The sequence below is a fragment of the Polyodon spathula genome, chromosome 18 (assembly GCF_017654505.1).
Source record: "Polyodon spathula isolate WHYD16114869_AA chromosome 18, ASM1765450v1, whole genome shotgun sequence".
Lineage (NCBI taxonomy): Eukaryota > Metazoa > Chordata > Actinopteri > Acipenseriformes > Polyodontidae > Polyodon > Polyodon spathula.
The window spans coordinates 23,354,662-23,378,059 of NC_054551.1; the positions used below are offsets into that span (position 1 = coordinate 23,354,662).

At 34.5% G+C, this 23,398-nt stretch overlaps 1 long non-coding RNA gene and 1 pseudogene across 1 annotated transcript; both read left to right on the forward strand.

Moving 5' to 3' along the window:
- LOC121330707 lies at window positions 1-1,117 on the forward strand (annotated as a pseudogene).
- An 11,918-nt stretch (window positions 1,118-13,035) lies between these two features.
- Window positions 13,036-18,713, forward strand: LOC121331252. The gene is made up of 3 exons (XR_005951952.1): window positions 13,036-13,121; window positions 14,153-14,232; window positions 18,458-18,713. It is a non-coding gene; the product is annotated as an uncharacterized LOC121331252 (long non-coding RNA).
- The last annotated feature ends 4,685 nt before the right edge of the window (window positions 18,714-23,398 follow it).

The following is a 23,398-nucleotide window of genomic DNA, read 5'->3' on the forward strand; positions in this document are numbered from 1 at the left end:
ATGAAAGTTCTAGCTGGATGGCACAACACAATGTTATCTAACTGGGAGAAGATTAAAATGTTTGTGAAATCAATGAAAACATCAGGAGGACTGGGCTACTCGACACCCAGAGATTACATTGACTGCTACCTCGGAGAAATTGAAAGGGTAGGTAACATACATTAGAATTAACTTCTGCAATGAAAATGCTGAATTGTACTTTTTCAGATTGAACTGTTCCCTTCAGTTTAAAGATGACATGGCAGCCGGATTCCATGAGGAGAATCTGTGTTATTGCACTTTTGATCTATTTGTGGCTGAGACTGAAACAACATCAATTAATCTGCACTGGACACTCCTCTAGTTGATTATACACCCACAGATACAGGGTAGGTTATTTAGTTCTGATAGTTTTCTGCTAATGACTGGTTGCTAATTTTTTTTAACACTACCATATGGTGAATGGCCACAGAACATTCAAATGCAATTTCTAGCTTAAAATACAAAACAAAACAAAAAAAACCCACAAGATTGAAAGGATAATTAAATGTGTAATTTAAATATGTTGTGCTATAGATATTTTTGGTTCGCAGTGTACTTCAGAATTCTATCAAAATAATCAAATCAAGCCGAAATGAAAGCTAAATAATGTTTACCAGGTGTTGTGTATTTAACTTGTTTTACATCAACTATAATTTAGAACTGACACATACAGACCAGTAACCGTAACTATTGTCATTACTACACAACTGCATGGTTCACATTAACAAGACATATTTAATTCAAAGCGCCACCAACTACACATGTTAACTGGGGAGCTTTACACAGGAAAGTACTGCCTATAACTAATGGCACAGAGTTAGTCCTATACAGTAGTTTTAGTTGTTGTTTTCTCCTGACAGAGAAGGTCCAGGAGGAAATAGACAGAATGATCGGACAAGCATGGCAACCGTCGATAGAAGATAGGCCGAATATGCCACACACTGACACAGTGATTCATGAGTTTCAGAGAATGGGTAATATTGTTCCTCTGAATGTGCCCAGAAAGACCACTAAAGATACAATATTGGGAGGATATTTTCTTCCAAAGATCATCAGAACATACTGCGAGAGAAATATGAGAGTGGTGTTTCCATAAGATACATTCAAAGGTTGTGTTGCAGTAATAACGATTGCTGAACTAGTGTGGTAAATAAAATTGGAAAATATAACACACCCTTTATGGCATGAGAATGGTATATGGTTAGCTTGATAATGTGTCAGAGGTGGCTATGAAAATGGACAAAGTTACAACATAAAAAGTTCACCTTCTCACCCCCTGAAGTAGTGGAGCCAAATCTTCATTTCAGGATCTGAATCACACTTTCTCTGCAACAGTATAAAATGTGTGCCAGCCCTCGCTAAGGATAAAAAATGAACATGGAACACTACACAATATTACTTGTTGTTTATCTAAAAATTAGGGAGCTTATATCTGAGATTTGATTCACTCGGACAAAGCTCCAACTTCCACATACATAGGAGAAATGTAACATGGCTGTCCAAAATTTTGCATGATAACTACCAAAGGAAAAGCACATAAACAAAATATAATGCAATTCTAAGTTTAAAGCATATGATTCCTTAAAGGACTAGTGGCCTTTGATTCCCTAGCTGCAACTCAGGTTCGGATGCTCTACAAGTACTCATATATTTCGAACTAAAAATTAGATAATAAAAAATAGAACCAATTAGTGGGGTAATTTCATGTTACTTTCAAACCAGACATTTTGAAAAAGAAGCCATATGATTACAATAATAGTGATCTATACATGTGCAGTAATAGTTTTGAAATATTTTGAAATATTTTGATAAGAATTCATTTATGGACATCTGATGCAAATCATTTCTCTTAAAACTCCAACATAATTTATTTATGTATTTATTTTTTATTTTATTTTATTTTTTTTAGCAGAAGTTTTAAACACCCATTTCAAAACTACTGGATTCTTGTAATACATTATTAAAATGACCCAAGTCGTTTTAGCAAACTCATCAGCGATTTTACAAGGGGGCTCTCCGCTTCTCACAGGAACCAGTTTCAAAGTTCTCTGCTTGTGGGGTTGCGATGTGGTACCTGACGGTGTTTTGTTTTTCTTATTCTAATAAGATTTCATTTAACATTGTCTAGGCTGTTTAATATAATCATAGTAATGACCTTCAAAAGAGTAAGCTAAGAATACTAAAGGTTCCTTAAGAATTTTGACTTTTTAAGATCAGGAGATGCTTTTCCATGAAAACCAATTTATGTATAATATAATGTGCTTAATAAGTTAACCTATATTTCCCAGTTCAGTCTTTTAAATTGGGTACACATTATGGATTGCTTTGGGACTTTTACAGAAGCTGAACTGTACGTGGGTGTTTATTTGGAGCTAGAGCGCCACACAGTGGTAAGTTGAACAAGAAATGCAACAGAATGCATACCTAATTTTTCTGGTTAAAATCTCAAGTTTCCAAATATTTTTGTTTAAATATTCTCTTATATTAAACAAATAAAAACTATATCCCAGGAGGGATTTTGTTCATGGGTATATTGAGTAATTTTGTTGTGGAAAATATCACAATCTGTAAAGCCACTTTTCTGAATACATACTGTAATTTCCAAAAACAATCAAATGTTTATTATTTTCCACAAGTAACAATGGCGGGCAACAGATCAATTGTTCAATTGTCTAAGAATGTACGGACTCAAAAGAAAACTATGGCCAACTTGTTTCCTGTTCATAACTTTGCCTTATTACGAGAAGGTCTGACACATTCTTCCTCTTCTAACCTACCAGACACTGGCAGAAACAACACACAGCTCTGTATGTAGTGTTTCTTTGCAGGATCTACGTGCTTCAATAGATCAGTTTCAACAAAGCATGTCTCGCCTTATCCAGTAACCCACTGTTAGTCTCCATTTTCTAATTCAAAGACAGTTCTGACATATAATAGGTTTATGCAAGAGTAGTCCAACCTAGAAATGTGGTCAGATGGCAGCCAAGGCTGGGTTCAACTGTTGTCAATAAGGTATTCTAAACCATGTACACCATATAACTATATCCTGCAAAGGTTCTGCTTGAGTGCATGAACTTTTGTACATTTTCTAAAATGTATAAAAGTTTAAAACTTCAAAATTCAAGAATAGAATGGTGTTAAACTATTAAACTGGTAAATCTAAGACCTGGTTCTGTATGAATTAAACAAGGCCATATATTGTACAGTTGGTTGAATTGAACATTAAGAAACCAGCAAGCTAGATTGTCAACAGTAATATATTTCAAAATTATATCCGTTGCAAAAATTACTTATATTATTGAAACTGCTTGTTGTGTGGTTTTTTTAATAGCTGTGTTTGTTACTATGTAATTAAGGATTCATGTAGATCTAGGTTAAGGTCAACGGCATGAACCAAGAGAGGCCAAATGGGAGTAAAGTTTTGATTTGCATGTACCCATGTACATGTAAATGTATATATCATTTTAAAACATGCAAACAATATTTACAATTTAAATATTCCAAAAGATCATTGAAATTGTATCATAGACAATACACTGATTTATATCTTTCTTAAAATACAAACAAAATCTGTGAACTTTTAAAAATGAATTAAAAGGAACTTTATGGGTCTTTTTTTTTTATTAAAATGAAGAACAACTCTAACCTGGCATGTAATTATGTTTAGCACTAGAAAGTAGTGAAAAAATATGTAACCTAGACACAATTTGCATAACTCTACCTATGTTTACCCTTCAGAAAAGGTGTCCCCTCCAGCTGCAAATCAATGTAAATCAATGCAGTAAACACGGGGTCAATTCAAAACTTCCCTTTCCTGATCAAGGTACTCTTATTTATGTGGCTATGTAAATGATGTCACTGCAGCCTAAAGAAATCCCAGTAATTTAAGGATGCAATGGTTTAGTTACGTGAAAACAATCCTATTAGCTGGTGAAAGATTGTTTATTTTAATAAGCCTAACCCAACTCATACAAAGGTTTTAACATAAAAAAGTTCATAATATTTAAAGTATGTGCTAAATGTTCTTGTGCTTGATTTTCTTCTTTTTTAATTTTGCCTGCTTTTCTTTATAAATTGTCTTTACTAATCAACTTCTCTTTAGTCAAAACATTGATTTTCAGTAATAATAACAATGTTGTTATTTGTTCTTTTTAAAACATTTTTAGTCAGGATCACCATTAGAACATAAGTGGGAAATAAACAATTTGAAGCTAATTATATGTCACTCAATAAATTAGAAATAAAAGCCTAAATTATTATTTTGATTAATGTGCTATCCACGTGAGATATGTAATTAAAACAGCATCAGTGTTCTTGTGTCTAAGAAATTAAGCTACTAAATCCTTTACCCAAATAATTAATGACTCGATGCCACCAAACAGCAGCTCATAATAAAAGCTTTTAACAATCTATGAATTGTGCTGATTGTACTTCCAAGCAGTCCCCAAGGTCAGGTTTCAACTGATTTTTGCTGTTATGCAGTGTTAAACAAATGCTATTTTTTGGGGTAGATCTTGTGTTTTCGCAATATGTTTAAAAGGAAACATTAGAGGGTGTACTTTAAATTATGGATTGCTGGTATAATCTGATGCTATCTGCTGTGCCATTGGTTTGACTGCGCAACCCACAGGAAACCAGCATAGTGTGTGTAAGGGTTCAGTATTTTGTCAAGGAAGCCCCCCCCCCCCCCCCCCCCCCCGAATAATCCATAAGAAAAATATGAAACATCAAGACACTTCTCAAAGGCTGCTAAGCAGAGATTGCATCCATGGCAGACTGGTTCTTTAAACATTATCAGCAAATCACTGATTTGAGTTGCAAATTCAATGTGCTTCACAGTGTTTTGCAGTACCTGTTTTAATTTACATACAGGTTGTGTGCATCAACCTTTGTGAGGAAAACGATGTGCTCTTTGAACAAGGGTAATGGGGCATTCTGAGGTAGTCTCCTGTCGATCTCCTTTTCTTTTCCTCCATTACAAGGATTTGCATGATGATCTGAAACAATTGATTTCCATAAAAGACATGGCTTCCCATTTTGCAAAGAATGTTTTTGTTTTGACAGAAAATGTGGTCAAACTTGTGTTTTTTGTTTGCCCATCAATGCATCGATGACAGGAGACTACAGCACACCTAACACCAGCCCCATATACAGTATATAAGCCTGAGATGTAATTGGGAAAGTGTGGTACAAGGCATATGGAATTAGGGGGTGTTACCGCAAGTAAATTTAGATAAATCAACAATCCTGAAGCCTAACTCAGGAAGAGATCCTTGTAACAGTTTATGAGGGAAAGCCAGCACAGAGGGATAGGCAATCCTGCCATCTGATCTACACTGTGTAAGTAAGATTGTTACAAGACTCTAATAGCCCTGTAGTTTTTTGTGTTTTTTGAGATAAAGATTGTGCAACTAAAGAATGGCTAAATGCACACATTATAAAACATACAGTTCAACGTAGTGTATTTTAAATGATCTAAACCAAAGCAAATCTTCATACTGCTACCTAATACACTGCTCTTTTGCCATAGGATTTCTGATTATTCAACAATAACTCATGGGCGAAGGACCAAAGCAGGATTAAAATAGAGTTAAGGGCTCCATTTTCTAATTTAATATTACTTACTAAAAAAAATAATAAAAAAAAAACCTTTCAAGATGTTGTAAGTTTGTGAAGTAGTTATTGATGTGGTTATTTGATTGAACAGAGAATATAATTTTGTGATGTGCTGCTTTTTTGCTGTTTTAATAAAAATAAAAATAAATGATGTTATTGATAAGTGAAAGTTAGTTCCAATTGTAGTAATTTTCAACATTTTCATTAGGGGGTCTGGGTGTGGTGTTTTGAATGCTTTTTAAATAAATCATTGTGTAAAATGGGTTTTCAATATCACTATGAATAAACCTTGGCATTTAATGCGACAGCTTATCGTGATGCCACTTGTTTCGCTCATGCTGCCAGGCAAAAGTAGGGTTACGTGACATTTTTATTTAAAATAATGTCCCAAATGTCCTTTACAATTTTTTTGTTTGCTTTCTGTTTGTTTCAATTTGCAAATACCCGAGCCTGCTATCTTCCCTCCAGCAGAGTTGTGTTTCTTTAAAGCAATTGATGGCTGTGACAATAGCTTTTTGAAGGCCATCACTGACACTTAGCTGTGTTTAAAGATCTGTGTTCACCAGAGAAGAGCACACATTACCACTGAATTCACTTCCTTTCTGAACATCCATCATTTATTTTCATAAAGTCTATACAATATGTTAACAGATGACTTCCAAAGGCATTTACCTTCTTTTGCAAAGATGCATTCCTTCCCATGTACTGAATAGCCACATTAACTATAGTGAGACATTTTTTTTTCTCCAGAATGTACTGCTCCTTCTTACAATTTAGTTGTGTCTTGCTAACGACAATTTATTTTTATTTAGATAAACTATGCTTGCTTCATATAACCAACAAAAGTCTGTAAACTGTAGGTTTCTTTTTTTTTTTTTTTTTTTTTTTACAGAAAAAATAATTTCTTTTTAATATATATTAAGCAAAATGATGTGACTCTAAAGTGAAAGGTGCCTTTTTATAGAAATATCTAAATTGTTCAAAGAGCTTCTTAAATGTTCCACTCTGGCTCTAGGCAATTTTAAGGGGATTGTCTGGGGGTGACAGCTGCCAATAGACATTTTGGAGCATGTGTGATTCAGCTGGAGAACAAATGCCAATGTTCATATCTAAAGTTTACACTGCAGAGACAGGGGAGAGGGGCTTTCAAGTGCTAATCCCCATGTTCACTTGATCTGGTCCCTTATGACAATTTCATGTCTAAAAAATGTTTTACCTCTATTGACACCCGAATCAGGCCATAGGGGTCCTTGAAATCAGAACAAGTCACTTAACCTTATTGTGCTCCGTCCTTCGGATGAGATGTAAAACCAAGGTCCTATTGTACTTGACTGAAGGGGTTGTTGATGCATGGTTTACCCCCTAGTCTCTGTATGTCGCTTTGGATAAAAGCATCTGCTAAATGTCTAATAAAGGCATAATGCATGACAGGGCGTGTGTTGGCAGGGATAACATCATGCCTTAGGTTGATGGGCATGAGGCCACAGGCGTCCAACAACTAGCACAACAGAAAACCTGGAGTGCTTTATTCCTATTATACAATGGCTCACGCGGTAAATAAAAAAAAAAAAAACAGCAAATAAGACTAAATAACTAATTGAATGTTTAAAAGTGATTTTAATTAGATTTTTAATGTGGAAACAACATTCCACCTCATAAAATAGTTCCTGTTTACCATTTACAACTGTAGTAAAGTATTAACTATGACAATCTAATAGATCTACTAAAATGTTATTTCTTTTTAAAGTGAGTTAATAACAATATGACTTCTCAAGTTTTTTTATGTATGTCGTGAACACATTGTTGGCAGAGTTGAACTCTGCATTTGACAGAATATTAATGTGATGACTCAGGGGTGGTTAATTTAAGTGTCTGTTTAACCACGATCTGAACCCCACGTAACTGTTTATGCCATATGGCTCTCTGGAGCTATTTCTGACAGAGGCATAAAATTGAACTGTATTAAGGTATTCTATCGTGACATTTTTCAAGTATATATTTGTGTTACCCTCGCTCTACCAGTCATAAAAAAACTTTGACTGCCCAGTTGGTTTGTCGTTTCATGGATGCTTCCTGTCAGATTCTATCTTGTCTAGTCCCTCAGAGTCGATCTCTAGGTGTCTTTTTTATGTTTTTTTGTCTCTCCAGGCTGATCTGTGTTTGAAGGCTCTTTACCAAATGAGGTTTCCACGGTTGTCATGTGGTTTATTCTGTGTTATTGACAGTTGTGGCAGATTAATATGTTTGTTTAGGTTTTCAGTGAGGAGGTTACCAGTACTAGATCTGTGATGTTATGCTGGGATAATATCATTGGTCAAGTGCAAGGCTGAGCAATCAAAGCTTAGGAATTTTTCTTGCCAGTGTATATATAATTAATAATAATAATGATGGGGAATGCTGTGCATGTCTCTATACTATTTTCAGTTACAACCACTATTCTTCATATAATTACAATAGGACACATTAGGCTAAATGTTAAAAATACTATAGGAATATTTTGTAAATATGGAGTATATACCGTACTACTTCGAATTTGCGCCAGGGCTTTTATTTTAAATTGTTAAAAACAGCTGCGGCACTTAATTGAGGGCGGCGTTCATCAGAAACGGTTTTTGAAAGGTGCAATATTTTATTGTAATTTCTCTGTAAGAGAAAACAAAACTAAATCTTCTCATAGATAGTAAGCATATTGTGTGTGTGTGTGTGTGTGTGTGTGTATATATATATATATATATATATATATATTTGTACAGGACTGAGTAAAATTCCAATATTAAAAAGCTGATATCTGAGTGAGGTGTTAATTCGAGGGTGGCGTTAATACAGTATTCACATATGTATTAAATATTGTGAATATAGTATAGCTACACTTTTAATAAATATGTGCACATACACATTCATTCATTTATTTAGATTGTTTTGATCTGTTTTAGTTTTTGTCAATGTTAGCCACATTTTTCTACCCAATATAGAAATTTCTAATCTATGCCACTGCTGCAACCCACTTACTGATCAGGAGAACTAAAGATCAAAAGATGATCTTCATTCCTCTCTCAAGCCAATTGCATCTCACCCACAGTAGTACTCACAGTTATATTCATAGTAGTACTCCACATATTCAAAGCAATTTGTTTTTGCAAGGATTCCTGTAAACATGTAGGACAGATGAACGAAAACAATTAATTTGCCAGCTAATAGCAACTTCTCTTTGCCGCGAGGTGTAGGCGTAGGTGTGGGAGGAGTTAGAAACCAACTTAGGTTTAATGTAAGTAGTTGCTGTAAATCAAAGGAATCAAGCCATGCATTTGTATTATACTTTACAACATACAATATAATGATTTCACTGGATTATCAATGTTTACTTTGTATTCAACAACATATTTGCAATTGGACTGAATCAAAGCCAACTTCAGGATTAAAATTACTTGCAGTGACTGTTGCAGTGATTTTGTTTTGCACAAACAACACTTACATTTAAAATCTAACCAAGCACAGTCTCTTTTTAATGGAATACTATTTGGACAACAGTATGCGTCATGAGATTATGTCCAGAAAAGGCCAACAAAACCAGCCCTACAGGATTAAAACAGTGCCCTTATCCCACCCATACCTTTGGCCTATGAGCTGATTTTAGCAGGTTTAAAAGTATAATTGAACATGTGACGATGGCACAATGACCTCTCTAAGTCTAAGGCCAGAGTTACTTTCTGCTTAGAAAATAGCTTGGAAATTCTGGATGTTAGCAAATACAATGTTCCGTTGTAATTTGACTTGCACATAAGAAAATGTGAAATGTTGAAATTAGTGAAGGACATTATATAGGAAAATATAGGATTCTTATAATATATTGTCAACACGGCCAGAGAGTGAACTAATTAAATTAGTGAAATGTGAAAGGAGCACTGTACTCTGGCAAAGCCAAAATTCATAACAAATCTAGGTTTAGGCCTAGATTTGTATTAAAAGATAAGCAGTTAGGTCAGATTTAAATATCCATTTGCTTTAAAATTTGACAATCTTTCAAAATAATATTTTGTGTATATATATATATATATATATATATATATATATATATATATATATATATATATATATATATATATATATATAGATATAATGTGCATCACAATGCTTGTTATTAGAGATGCAAACCAATATAAGGCAATACGGTGCCTATAGAAAGTCTACACCACTTTCAACATTTTTACCTTTTGTTGCCTTACAGCCTGGAATTAATACTTTTTTTTTAAATTTATCTACGCATCCTACCCCACAACTTACAAGTGAAAAAAATATTCTACAAATTTGTAGAGAATTAATTAAAAATGAAAATTGAAACAGCTTGGTTTGTAATAGCAATCCTAAATTAGCACAGGTGTAACCAATCGCCTTCAAAACCACACATCAAGTTAAGTGGCCTCCACCTGTAATCATAAATCTCGAAAAACTACTCACTTCTAAATCTTTTGTAGTCATTTTTGTATTACTTTAGTATAAATACATGTTAATTTGGATTCATATGTTGTTTTTTTCTGACTTTATGTGAACTAAAAGACACATATTTGCCTGTTTTCCTATTGGAAATAGTGATATTTTGAAATATCACTGTCCTGGTCACAAAAGCAAAGTTTGTGGGGAATAATAGCCATTTTCTATATTTTTGAGGCATAAGCAATTAGGAAATAACACTTACTACCCAGGAACAAAAATTGTGTTACATAGTGTTTTTAAGAAGTGGAAGGTGTATGGCACCACCAAGACCCTGCCTAGATCAGGCCGTCCATCCAAGCAGAGCAGAGAGGCTACCAAGAGGCCAATGGCAACTTTGCAAGAGCTACTGGCTTTTATGGCCAAGACTGGTCAAAGTGTGCATGTGACAACAATATCCCAACCACTCCACAAATCTGGCCTGTATAGTAAGGTGCCAAGAAGGATGCCATTACTCTTAAAAGCCCACCTTGAATCCCGTTTGAAGTATGCAAACAAACATTCAGGATATTCTGTATCCATGTGGCAAAAAGTTTTGTGGTCTGACGAAACTAAAATGGAACGTTTTGGCCTAAATGCAAAGCGTTATGTTTGGCGCAAACCCAACACAGCACATCACCCAAAGAAGACCATCCCTACTGTGAAGCATGGTGGTGGCAGCATCATGTTATGGAGATGTTTCTCATCGGCAGGGACTGGGGTACTTGTCAGGATAGAAGGGAATATGGAACAAGTACCGAGAAGTCCTTGAGGAAAACCTGCTGCCCTCTACAAGAAAGCTGAAACTTGGACGGAAGTTCACCTTTCAGCATGACAACAACCTAAAGCTATAATGCAGTGGCTAAGGAACAAAAAGGTAAATGTCCTTGAGTGGAGCAATCATAGCCCTGACCTAAATCCAATCAAAATTTGTGGCATGACTTGAAGATTGCTGTCCATCAACACTCCCCAAGGAAATTGACCAAGCTTGAACAGTTTTGTAAAGAAGAATGGTCAAATCTAGGTGTGCAAAGAGACCTATCCCAACAGACTCGCAGCTGTAATTATGATCTTTCAGTTTTGTATTTTTAACATATAATTTTTTTCTCAATAAAAACTTTTTTCCCCTTAACAGTGTGGAGTATAATGTGTCGATAAGTGTAGAAAATCCTTATTTAAATGCATGAAACTCTGAGACACTGACACAACAAAATGTGAAAAAAGTTCAAGGGGGTGTAGACTTTCTATAGGCACTGTATATATATATATATATATATATATATATATATATATATATATATATATATATATATGTGTGTGTGTGTGTGTGTGTGTGTGTGTGTGTGTGTGTGTGTGTGTGTGTGTGTGTGTACACAGTAATCCGTCGCATATCTGACTGCGCTGGGACCAGAGTAAGGGTAGATATGTAAAAAGGCGGATGAATGAATCCTGTTTTAAATACACAGCTGTAACAATTACTATATTCACACAATTGTTGTTTTGAGATTCAGATTTTATAGGTAGCTCCCATAACTCCCTTGTTTGTAAAGATACAGGGTATTAATGCTTGTGACAGGGTAGCCGTCTGCCGTGTGGGTGAGTGCATTCGCTGCTGAGTGACAGACAGGAGATCGAGACGGAGATTGAAATTGATAAGCCCCCCTCATGCAAACAGGACTTATTTACATATCAACACACTAAACAGCTCATGGGAAACCACTAGCAGTGGCAACACATGGATCGCATACAACACAGTGTCTGAAAAATTTGGTAGAATCTACAATAGCTGAACTAATCTTCTGTGTTCAATAATAAACTAACATTGCTGAAGAGGTTGATCATGGTGAATATCAAAGTTCCAGCAAAAAGAAATTGTCTTTTGAATATAAAAAATATATACAGTGGTACCCAAAAGTAATAATGTTTAAACAATAGTTCTTAGCGTAAATTATATATACAGGTGTTTGCTGCAGTTTCCCATATTTGAAGGCATTTTCCTTCCATAACAATTACAAATCATATATGAAGGGCTGTTTGTTTAAAAAGGTATTTCTTACAGCCAGCTTAATTGGGTATGATTTGAGGCTTTTAATAGCTGATCTTAAAATGGTTTACTGTTTTTAGACTGTTGATTGTTTTTTATGTGTTAAGCCATCTAGGACAGCTTGTTATGAAAGGTGTAATATAACTGCAATGTTACGGTTGTCATGTTCTTACTGAGCTCTGAGTCGAGGACTTGCCGTGCTCTGTTATGACTTGAAGGTCAACTCTGAGTAGCAGAGATGCCCTCAGGAAAAATGATCACTGAAAAGGAAACCTTTACAGTGAAAGGCATGCATTTTATGATTTTTTTTTTTTCAGATCCTTGGAAAGAAATCATTACTGTGGCCCCACAACTTTTTTGAGGAAATTAAAACTTTAACAAACAGGTGTGCAAATGCATGCCTTCCCAAATTAAAATTGTTATATTTGCAAATGAGTTACTAAAACATTTTTCCCAAAAACGGTCCAATTTACATTTGCGTATTAGGCAAGCTATAGTTCCACCATGTTAAAATGAACTTGAGCTTAAAGCTTCTTTCCCTAAGCATAATGAGCACCACTTGTCCAAATACACACCTGCAAATGCTCATTTAAATAGCGCTACTGCAAAATATGGACCCCACCCATACACACTGCAAAAGAAATCCAGGAAATTACAACACATTGCAATGTTCTTGCACTTAAGGGGTCAATATTTAGAGTAATAGTGATTTTTTGTCGTTCTTAGGATACAAATGCACGAAAAACCCTTAATTGATGTAAATTAATCTGGAAAATGAATAATGTTGGACATGTGAAAATGGAAATGTTAAACATTCTGTGGTTAACAAATCTAATATATTTTGCATACTAATTTTAATGTTTTTTTTTTCTTTCACAATGCTAACAGTACTTTTGAATTTTCCAGCACAGCATCATTTAACAACTAAGGAAACAAAAACAACTAAAAGCTAAGGATACAAAATGCCAATAAGGTGAGTTTAATTAACTCTATACTGTAGAGAATGGTGCCTTATTTCTAACAATAGCAATATAAGTCTTAATCTTAATGAATACTTGAAAAAATCAACTTGACATTCAATTGTAGTATGAACGTATAGTAGAATTTTGCAAACATATTTATGTTTCCAAAAGTTTACAATAGTTTAAATGAAATGATGTGCAGAAATACAATGTATTTATTTAAGAAACCTTGATTTATAATGTATAAGCAGTTTACTTTCAGGGTTCCAAATGTTTATATGTATATATTTGAGAATATTTTGTTCTTGTACAAACACGCAGTTTTAATAAATATACTGTATACAGTTTTTAGTTTCAGAAGAACAAATCAGTGCGCTGAAAGAAGGTATTATTTTATGTTAAAATTAATAATGAATTCACTTTAAGCACTGCATCATAAACTATAGTTATAGTATTTGATATAATTTAATTTTTAAAGTATAAATAAAATAAGTTTATTTACTGCATCTGTAATTAATTATTATTATTAATTAATAATAATAATAATAATAATAATAATAATAATAATAATAATAATAATAATAATAATAATAATAGCCACTGATTTTACAAATTCCATATTAACAAACAAGTGTACAATATAATTAAGCTATAATGAAATGGGTCCTTAAGGGTTAAAAATGTGACAGTTTGAAGCCACAAACCAATTTCACTAGTCTTTAACACATTTGTTTCAGTTAGTATTTCAGAAAAAAACAGCAACATGCAGCTGCTTGCAACATGAAACACGAATGCACTAGTAGCTGGTAGTGATAAAAGAAAATTAAAGTACTGTAAAACGAAACTTATTAAATGACTACTACTAGTAGTATAGTTTATTCACTTTTTGTCTGCAGGGCAAGACTTAACACAAAGAGTTAAGTAGACCATACTCAGTAAATTACCATACAGCAAACATAATTGATATATTTATATACTAGGTGCACAATATTGTACTAATGAATTCATCCGTAAAAGATGGTGATGCTATTTTCAAGGGTAGCTGTTGTTTTTCCTATAGGACGCCACAAGAAGAGGCAACAGCGTGGTCAGAGTCTGTGGACAAACTTCTGGAAAGCAAAGGTACGAGCAACTTACTTATTTTATTACAGCGTCTTTGCAATATAGTTGCAAAGGGCTAATAAAATAAATAAATAATTCATGTAACGAAAGATAGTGGCATAGTACATTTTTCTAACAGCCAGAGCATTTAATACATGAATGTGTATTTCTTCCATTTTATAATGGGGTATTTTATATTTTATAAAGGGGTATTTTATCTTATCTTTCACCATCACGATTTGTCACGAAATGGACTTTATAAGAAAATGATTGAGTATTAAATACCTACATCCATGTTTTCCTACAATATTGCTATATTTTATTGCAACAACAGCTCTAATCACAAAACAAGATGTATATGCAGAGTAGTAATTATCTAATTAAAAATAATGGAACAATATCGCAACATTTTAAAACGTTGGATATTTTTGTTGTTGATCAATTAGTTTAGATCATTGCTCATTTTGCTCATTTCAATACTGGTCTTGTCCTCCATGTTTACTTATGAAGTTAATTTCAATTGGAAAGGTGTCGCTACATGAGTTACATTGTTTAAAAGATGTCATGTAATCAGAGCCATTTATCATTACAGACTGCTTGTACACCATGAATTTAGCTGATTGCCATCACAAATTCCCCTAGAGATCCATTGGCGAGCATGTATCAAGATCGACCGACACAGCACTAAATTGACGGAGTGTAGAGTACCGCTTGTACCCCTTCACGAATGTATTAACTGGCCCAAATGCGTAAATGCGCTGTGACGGTGTTCTCAAACCTTCAAAATGGGCTACCGGTAGCACAGATTAACAGATTAATCTGAAAAATAGCACCTCCCCTCCTGAGGGTTACCTCAATTGAACAATAGGTAGGTTATTTGGAGATGCAATGACCCATGTTGACTAAATGTCTTGACTTAAATTATATTATTATTATATGATGGATAAAACCAAATATACATAATGAAAAGGATATAATGTATCACTTTTATTATACGCCGAATACAAACAATTGTACATAATGAAATAGACGATATTGAGCTATAATTTCATCCTCAGGGAGATCAAAAAGGGCTATGCAGATCCTAAATACTCTTCTCAGTACTCTCCCTCCGTTGCTGGGTTGTTCAGGAAGGTTAGGAGCCTGCACTCTGTCGTAAGAAATGCCCCTGAAAGCTCACGATATCGCGAATTTCACGGAAATCATGTATCTGACTGCCTACCATGAAAAATATGCATTTTGTTTTCCTTACAATATTTTGTATTACTGTACTCTTCACCTCCCCTGTTGATTTCATACTTTTATAAAGTAGAAAAATTCCTCATACTGTACAATGACATTTCTACATGTACAGTGTTTAGAAAGAAAAACACGAAAGCTTCAGTTTTGTCATTTCAAGTTTGCAGTTCACGTTTCTCCTGTGTTTAATATTTTGTGATTAGAGGGAGCAAAATACGTTATGGGAATTACACAGCCATTTTAATTAAAGGTTTACAAAACTCAAAAATGCTGCTGAATATTTCATTCAAGGGTTGTATTTAAAAAATCTGTTTTGTCTGGTTGTTCTTTTTTTTACAGCCAGTTTCAATAGCGAATCAAGTTAAATGTACATTTTTAAAGAGCTGACTCAGGCTAGGCTATATGTTCAAATGTTTCAGCCTTCTTTTTTGGGTGATGTTCTTGATGAACTATCAATGATAACATGTTTTAGGCAACTTACATCAGAAGAAGATAATGTGAATAGAAACTGTGTTTTTTTTAAAAAAATATATATATAATATATATATATATATATATATATATTAGATATATATAAATATATTTATTTGTAAAAAAAAACACAGTTTCTATTCACATTATCTTTTGAAAAATAATGGCGGTTTCCTGACTCCGTGAAATTTCTTGTTTTGTTTTTTTTTTTTTCATTTTATTGTCATTTGTGAATTTCTTTTAAAAATACAGTGAATTGTCTGGGCCACTATATGACTGTTGCTATAATGCTCTTTCCTATCAGCTGCTTTCTGACTTTTTCTTTGCTCCCAGATAGGACCAATTTGAAATAGGTCTTATCTGTGGACCCGGCGCTGCTGTTCTACTGCTTGATAAATCTTAATTTTTTAAATTTAGTCGTCGTCAATGGTTTTTACCCCAGTTTTATCCTCAATTTGAAATGCCCAATTATTATTTTTATCCCGGTTCACTGCTGCAACCCCTCCATTGACTCAGGAAAAACAGAGGCTGAAACATGAGTCCTCTGAAATGTGTTTCTGCCAATTCATAATTTTTCGCACTGTGGATCCACAGTGAAGCCACCAGACCCATAGTGCCGGAGGACAACACAGATCTGAATCTCTACACTGCAGTCCTGCAGGTGCTCTATCATCCACAGGGGTTGCTGGTGCGCGGTGAACCGTGGATTGCCCTGCCGACCTAAGCCCTCCCTACCTAGGCAGCGCTCGGCCAATTGTGCACTTGCCCCCTGGGAACGGTCGGCAATGACAGAGCCGGGATCAGCGCCTTTACTGGATGCGCAAATTGGGAGCCCCCCATAAATCTAACTGTAATATCACAAACTTAATTTACAAATGAGCCCCACCTACAATTTTTCCATGCATATAATTAAGGCTTAACATTCCTTAAAAGGCATGGCTAATGAGCAGCGGAGCATATTGCAATGTGGAGTGCATTTTGACAGTGCTAATACGGCTTTAACTTGCCAAAAGTGTCATGATACATATGGGGCAATTTTAAGGCCGGCGTAAACTTGACCTTAATTCTGTCACAAATACTTGATACATGTCCTCCATTTTTCTGGGTTTATTTTCAGTGATTTAAATATTGCCCAGGAAATGTACTATTGTATGCAAAGTACAAGCAAATTTCCAGAAAACTAAATGAAAAGCTTATGTTCCACAGTGACTGTATGTGTAATAATATGAATGAGTTAAAAAGTTGATGAAAAAAACTTTATCAAATTACAGCAGTCAGACATTTTTGTGTTCAGAAATATTAAATGAATGCCTTCACTTTTTGTATACTGTTAGTGATACACTGCACTTTTTGCTGTCTTATGAACTTCAGAGGACCTCCTCCACAGCCCTCATACCTTAAAGATTATGGTTGTCACTATAGAATGATACAACTGTATGTACTGCTAGATAAAGTAATTGGCCTTTATTTTAAAATTGACACCCTTCCACGGGGAACAACCACAGCCACATTCATCAAAGATGACTTTACAATATGTCAGAAGTCTGAATGAGAAGGGACATTTAAAATATAAAGTAATGACTGGAAAACATTATAAAAAGTGGTTTTCCATTAAAAAAGATTGTCTTGCTTTCAGATTCATTGGCTATGATTTAATTGATTCACTGTTAATTCTATACCAGATCATGTAGTTAGGGTTCATTTCTTTTTTTTTTTTTTTTTTTTTAATTCTTTGATACAGCTGGCCGAGTTGCCTTAATAGCATTCTTGAAGTCAGAGTTCAGTGAAGAGAACATTTTGTTTTGGCTGGCCTGTGAGGAATACAAACAAACAAAGTCAACCTCTAAAATGATTGAAAGGTCTAAGGAGATTTTCTTAGAATATGTCAAAGTGGGAGCTCCCAAGGAGGTAATTTTATTTAATACATTTTAATTTTGGGGCACTTGTATCATGATCTTTATTCCAAAGTGCAATTTATGTTAAAGGAAAATAAATCTGGTGATGTTAGATGTTCACTAGTTTGAATCTCTTTTATGCAAAGTTGGCAATCTCACAAGTTACAGAGGAATTCTGGCTGGGCACTGCGCTATGCAACCCCAAAGTGCACAACAGGGTCAGGTGACTAGCTACTGGGCTTCTCCTCCAGGTTTCATTTCCTTTTCCTTCTCTTAAAATAGTGACAATTGAAGCTTTACCATAGGGATAAGAAATCATTCTGAATGGCTGAATGGGAAAAAAATAACACCCTTGAATATTACATCTTCTAGATCACTCCCTGAAATAAGGTCTCAAATTGTTTGTTTCTCATTTATTAAAAACATTCAAGTAAAAGTATTTCCTTTCAAAAAAAGGTTAATTGTTAATTAAAGACTAAACATTCTGGAAATATAAACTTCTTTCACTTATCAAGACCCTCAGAAACCAAACAAAGTCAAAAAATACTACCAGATCCCTATTATCTAGCAAGTAAAAAGATAGTAGGTGTTTAGTGTAATTTCTGTGTTTAATTAAAAAGGTATATCTTTATCCCCTACAGATAAATATAGACTGTGGAACTCGAGAAAATATTACCAGACATATTTCAACACCGACTCTCAACTCTTTTGATCATGCACAGAAAATAATCTATAGTCTGTTGGCAAAAGACTGTTATCCCAGGTTTCTGAAATCAGACATCTACATGGCATATTGTCAACAGAATGAAAGGTGACTTTTCCCCAAATAAATGTTTGTCAATGAATACAGAATACATTACCTTCAATAATTTATTCAAATATTGTCATGGTATACAATAAATGTGTCTTCAGGCTGGATTTGAAACAACCGTAATCCCATTATCTTGGACAAGAGGTTGAATATAATTAGTTGTATATATATATAAAACAAATGTATATTATGTACAATATGTATATGTGTATGTTGAGAAGAGAGCTCTTACCAATATTGTGATCACTTCAGAGTAGGCCTTGGGACTTATTTCAAGTTGTCAGTCAAGCAGAAAATGAACAACTCATTATTTATTGAAAACAGAAACCATGAAAGGTATACTCTTTGGATTGTAGAATTAACCTGAAAACACAGAATATTCCCCAGACATAAAATATTTTAATATTTAACATTTTAAGGAGATACAATAGTTTAGAATAATATATATTATGTGCAATTCAGTAGATTTGTGCAACAAGAACTGTTTTTGTTCAAGTCGTTCACGTCAGTACCTACTCAGAAACATCAGTACCACTAACGGGAAGTATAGATTAAATCCTTCTTTCATTACTTTTACTGTTTTTAAATAAAAGTTTTAATGCATGAAACAACAAATCTATTTTAAATGATCTTCAAACTTGTTGTTTGTTTGTTTTCTATTTATTTGTTTGTTTATTTAAAAAACTGAAGCCTGCTCTGATCTCTCCCTTGACTCGATCTCTTGCTCCATCTTTTTTATGCTAAAAACCTCTGGTGTTGCTCTTGACCCCTTCCTCTCCTTCACTCAACACATCATCTCCCTGTCACGCACTTGTCGCTTCTTTCTTGGAGAACATCTACCTAATCTGTCATTCTCTCACTAGTTATTCCATTCAGCTCCTGGTCCAAGCTCTTGTACTCTGTAACTCTCTCCTTACTTGTCTCCCTGAATTGGTTATCAACCCCCTAGCTCATTCAAAATTCTGCTACTCACCTTGTTTTCTCCCAACCTCGTGACTCTCATGCTACCCCTCTTCTTTGCATCCTCCACTGGCTACCTATCTCTTCTGGGATTCAATTCAAGACCCCAGTTCTTGTCTGCTGCTCTCTTAACCACACTGCCCCCTCCTAGTTCCCTCGTGTCTCCCTACACCCCCCTTCTGGTCCTCCTCTATGGGCTGACTGGTCATGCCTTCCCTCCACTCTCCATCCTCCCATGCCTTTTCCTTTTCTTCCCTCACCCCTCTGTGGTGCAACCAGATACCGGTCTCTCATTGCCTTCTGCCACTTCCTCAAGACCCACCTGTTTAGACTGTACATGTAGATCTCTTGATCTGTCCCTCCTACTGTGCACTGGGCTTGCCTGACCTAAGCACCATGCTACTGGATGCTCAGCTGATGCACTGTCCTTGCACTAATATTATGCCATTGTAGATATAAATTGTCTTAATCCTAAATCGTTACTTATTTTCTCATATTGTATTCTAATAGTATTTGCACTTACTGTAAACTACAATGTATTCAAATATTGTATACCCCTGAAATGTACATGCACAGTGGCTAATTTGAGAAGGCGGGGTATTGTTTTTGCTGTTTCTTATTAATATTTTCAAACATAATATGCACTTGATTGTATCTTGTTAGGTAGAAGGGGTCACCTTTTTAGTTAATAAACTTAACAACTAACTTATTACATGCTAACATAGTTTATTGTGTTAATGGTTTGTTTATATATATTAATCTATTTCTAAAAATAATCTATTGTACTTTGAAAGTGCCTTAAAGACAAATGTAACCTCATTGCAATTATAAGATGGAGTTGATCATCCCAAAGTAGGAATCTGGTGTTTACTGAACAGTTTTGTTACAATTAATAAACTAAAAAATAAAGTGACTGGCTTAACTGCTCTTGAATCTGTCATTTTTTGAAATGTCATACAGACAAAATATAATGTTACATTTCTACCTGTGCCATGAAGCAGTCTGTAAAACACAAATGTCACCTTGTTTTATTATCAATGTCTAAACTGCAAGGCAAAGATCGCATGTGTATTATATTTTTGTATTTTTCAAATGTGTAAATCCCTTCCCCAATATATTATTATAATTGATTGCCTTTGGTTCTGCAAACCCCTTCAGTCTGAGCATCATTTTCCTTGTCTGTGGGTTGCCAGATTTTGGATTCAAAGCATTTTGATATCGGTGGTCCGTTGCTGATGAAAAAACGTGACTGGTTTCAAATTGTTGTGAACTCAGTCCAAAAGGCAAATGGAAATAAGACATAAGTAAACACTGCTTAAAAGTCAGTTGTGGCGAAGACCCTTTTTCAGTGATTTTACTGGAAAATTCCTTGGTTTTAGAAAATAAATATTTGATTGTTTATGTAATTTGTTAAATTGTAATTCTTTTTTCACATTTGCAATACTGTATATTTAATGAGATTCACCTTATACATTGCTCATTATAGGCTATTAAATCGCCTGGAATAGATATTTATCCAGTTTCAGCACAATACAAGGTTGTTCACTTTTAACAGAAAGACAAGTGTACTGATGTCTTGCACAGATCCATTCTCTGGATATCTATGTATTGGGATGTCACACAGATGAGGCATTATTGGATTTAATTACAGTCTTACTGGGGAATAATTAACTACTGCTCACAAATATCATTAAAAACCATGGCTGCATAATGTAATCTGCCGATTGTAACTGAAAGCCATTGCTCTGCAAATATTTCACTTGACTTCACATCTTTTTTTCTGAATGTAGAATGCTTACAGTATGTCAACCCGAGTTTCTAGCTATCTTGAACATTATGTAACTATTCATTAAATGCTAGAAAATTACCTGAAAATGCCATATGTTTTTCAAGCTGTTACCTCCCTAATTCTGTCTATAGACTTCTGGCATGTGGTAAATTCACAGTAATATGTGAATATCATTTGTAAGAATGAATCACTGTTTGTACACATAAATCTTGTTGATCAAAAGACAATGCCTTGCAGCTTTTTTATTCAATTAAGCATCAATAAAGCCACAAGAGGCAATATTTCCTAAACCAACCGAGGTGGTTTTTAAACTGTCCCTCTTTCAACTGTTTGTGATTTGAAGAGTGTCCTTATCATTACAAAATCATTTTACATTAAATAAATGAACTAGAAAACTGTTTTTTGTGGACAGATGAGTCACATGTGTCCCCTATATAGTATATTGTAATAGCTTGCATGAGCAACAATGCCCCTCGTATTCATAATATATTGTTTAAATACTGTATATCTGACCTTTCCCCCTGCTATCCTCTACCCCCATGTAAAATGGCATTATCTTCTATGTCCTTGGTCATTATTTATCACAAAATGACAGATAACAAAAATCTGAAGAAAAGGAACCCTCACTGGCACTGTCAATATGTGCATAACCGCACACACACACACACACACACACACAAATAATAATAATAACATTGTGGGTTTTTTCCACAGTATCTAAGGTCATTTTCCATCACTAAGCACAGCATAGATTCTCTCATTTAACTGTTGTTGTTTATTTTTCCATGGTTGTAATTGGATCTGCAAGCTGTCATTTTGCATGTGTTTTGCTTAACATTATTAGCATTTTTCCATTCCACAGGGTTTTGGCAACCATAGTAATGTTGATGTTAATGAGGCATGAGCAAATTAGGTGTAAATTCTAAACCAGTGACCTTTTCTAGGCTCTCATTGGTCTGTTCTTCTTAAACAGGCATCTTAGGATGATATGCAGGTCACCGCAGTTGACAAGCTTTTAATGCAAATACATCTGTTTTCCATTTTCTGAATCTCTGGCTGTTACTGCAGCAATATGGTTGTCCATATTCTAAGTCCTAATCAATTCACCTGCAGTGTTGAAAATCTGAATACCTCCTTGAGCTTCCTTATTATCTGCAGGTGTTGTGGCTATTATATGTATTGATCAAAGTTCCAACTAATCGTGCAGCCATTATCACACCCCTTCCAAACACTGAACGTTTTGTATTCTCTTCCTATTACAAAACCTTTTATATTGCAAAATGTTGATTATGCACTACCACTTGCTGTAATTTAGCTCATCTGTGTCCTCATGATCCTATTTCATATCCTCAATAAGGGATCAGTCTATTTTTCTTTTGCACAGTGGGCAACTTGACCCACAGTGGAATATCTGGCCTCTAGACTTTTTACAAGACACCTGAGGCATCTGCAAAAAAGAATGTAGCTTTCTCTGCTCTCTTCCTGCATATTAATGCATTACATTCAGATGGAGAGTTAAAGTCCATAAATCTGTTTTTTTTTATATTTAGTTTGACTCCTGTGTGTGTATGTTTAATGCATTTTTCCCACTTAATAAATAATGCATCTATTATAATGCTAAATCGTTTTTTGTAGTCCTAACATGTACAGCATCATGGTTTTGCTCTTGTGGTATCTGTGGTGGCTATGTGAAATTAACCTTCTGGTATATGAATATTCTGCTGACATATAAATGTCCAGGAAAACAGATGCCAATTTTGAAAATAAAAAAGGGGATTTAAAAACAAGTACTTAAAAATAGATATTTTCATTGCAGGTAACAAATGTCATTGTTTGAAAGACAACGAGATATATCCCCCAGTTTACCACTAGATGGCTCCATTATACACCAATTGGCACATTAGTAATGATTAATTCTTAAGCCCTTTGTCATCTAATTTTAGATTTAGATTAACCACTTTAAAGACAGGGTTAATCATGGTGTTGTGTAATTAGGATTTCACTTTTAAACTGGCTAGACAG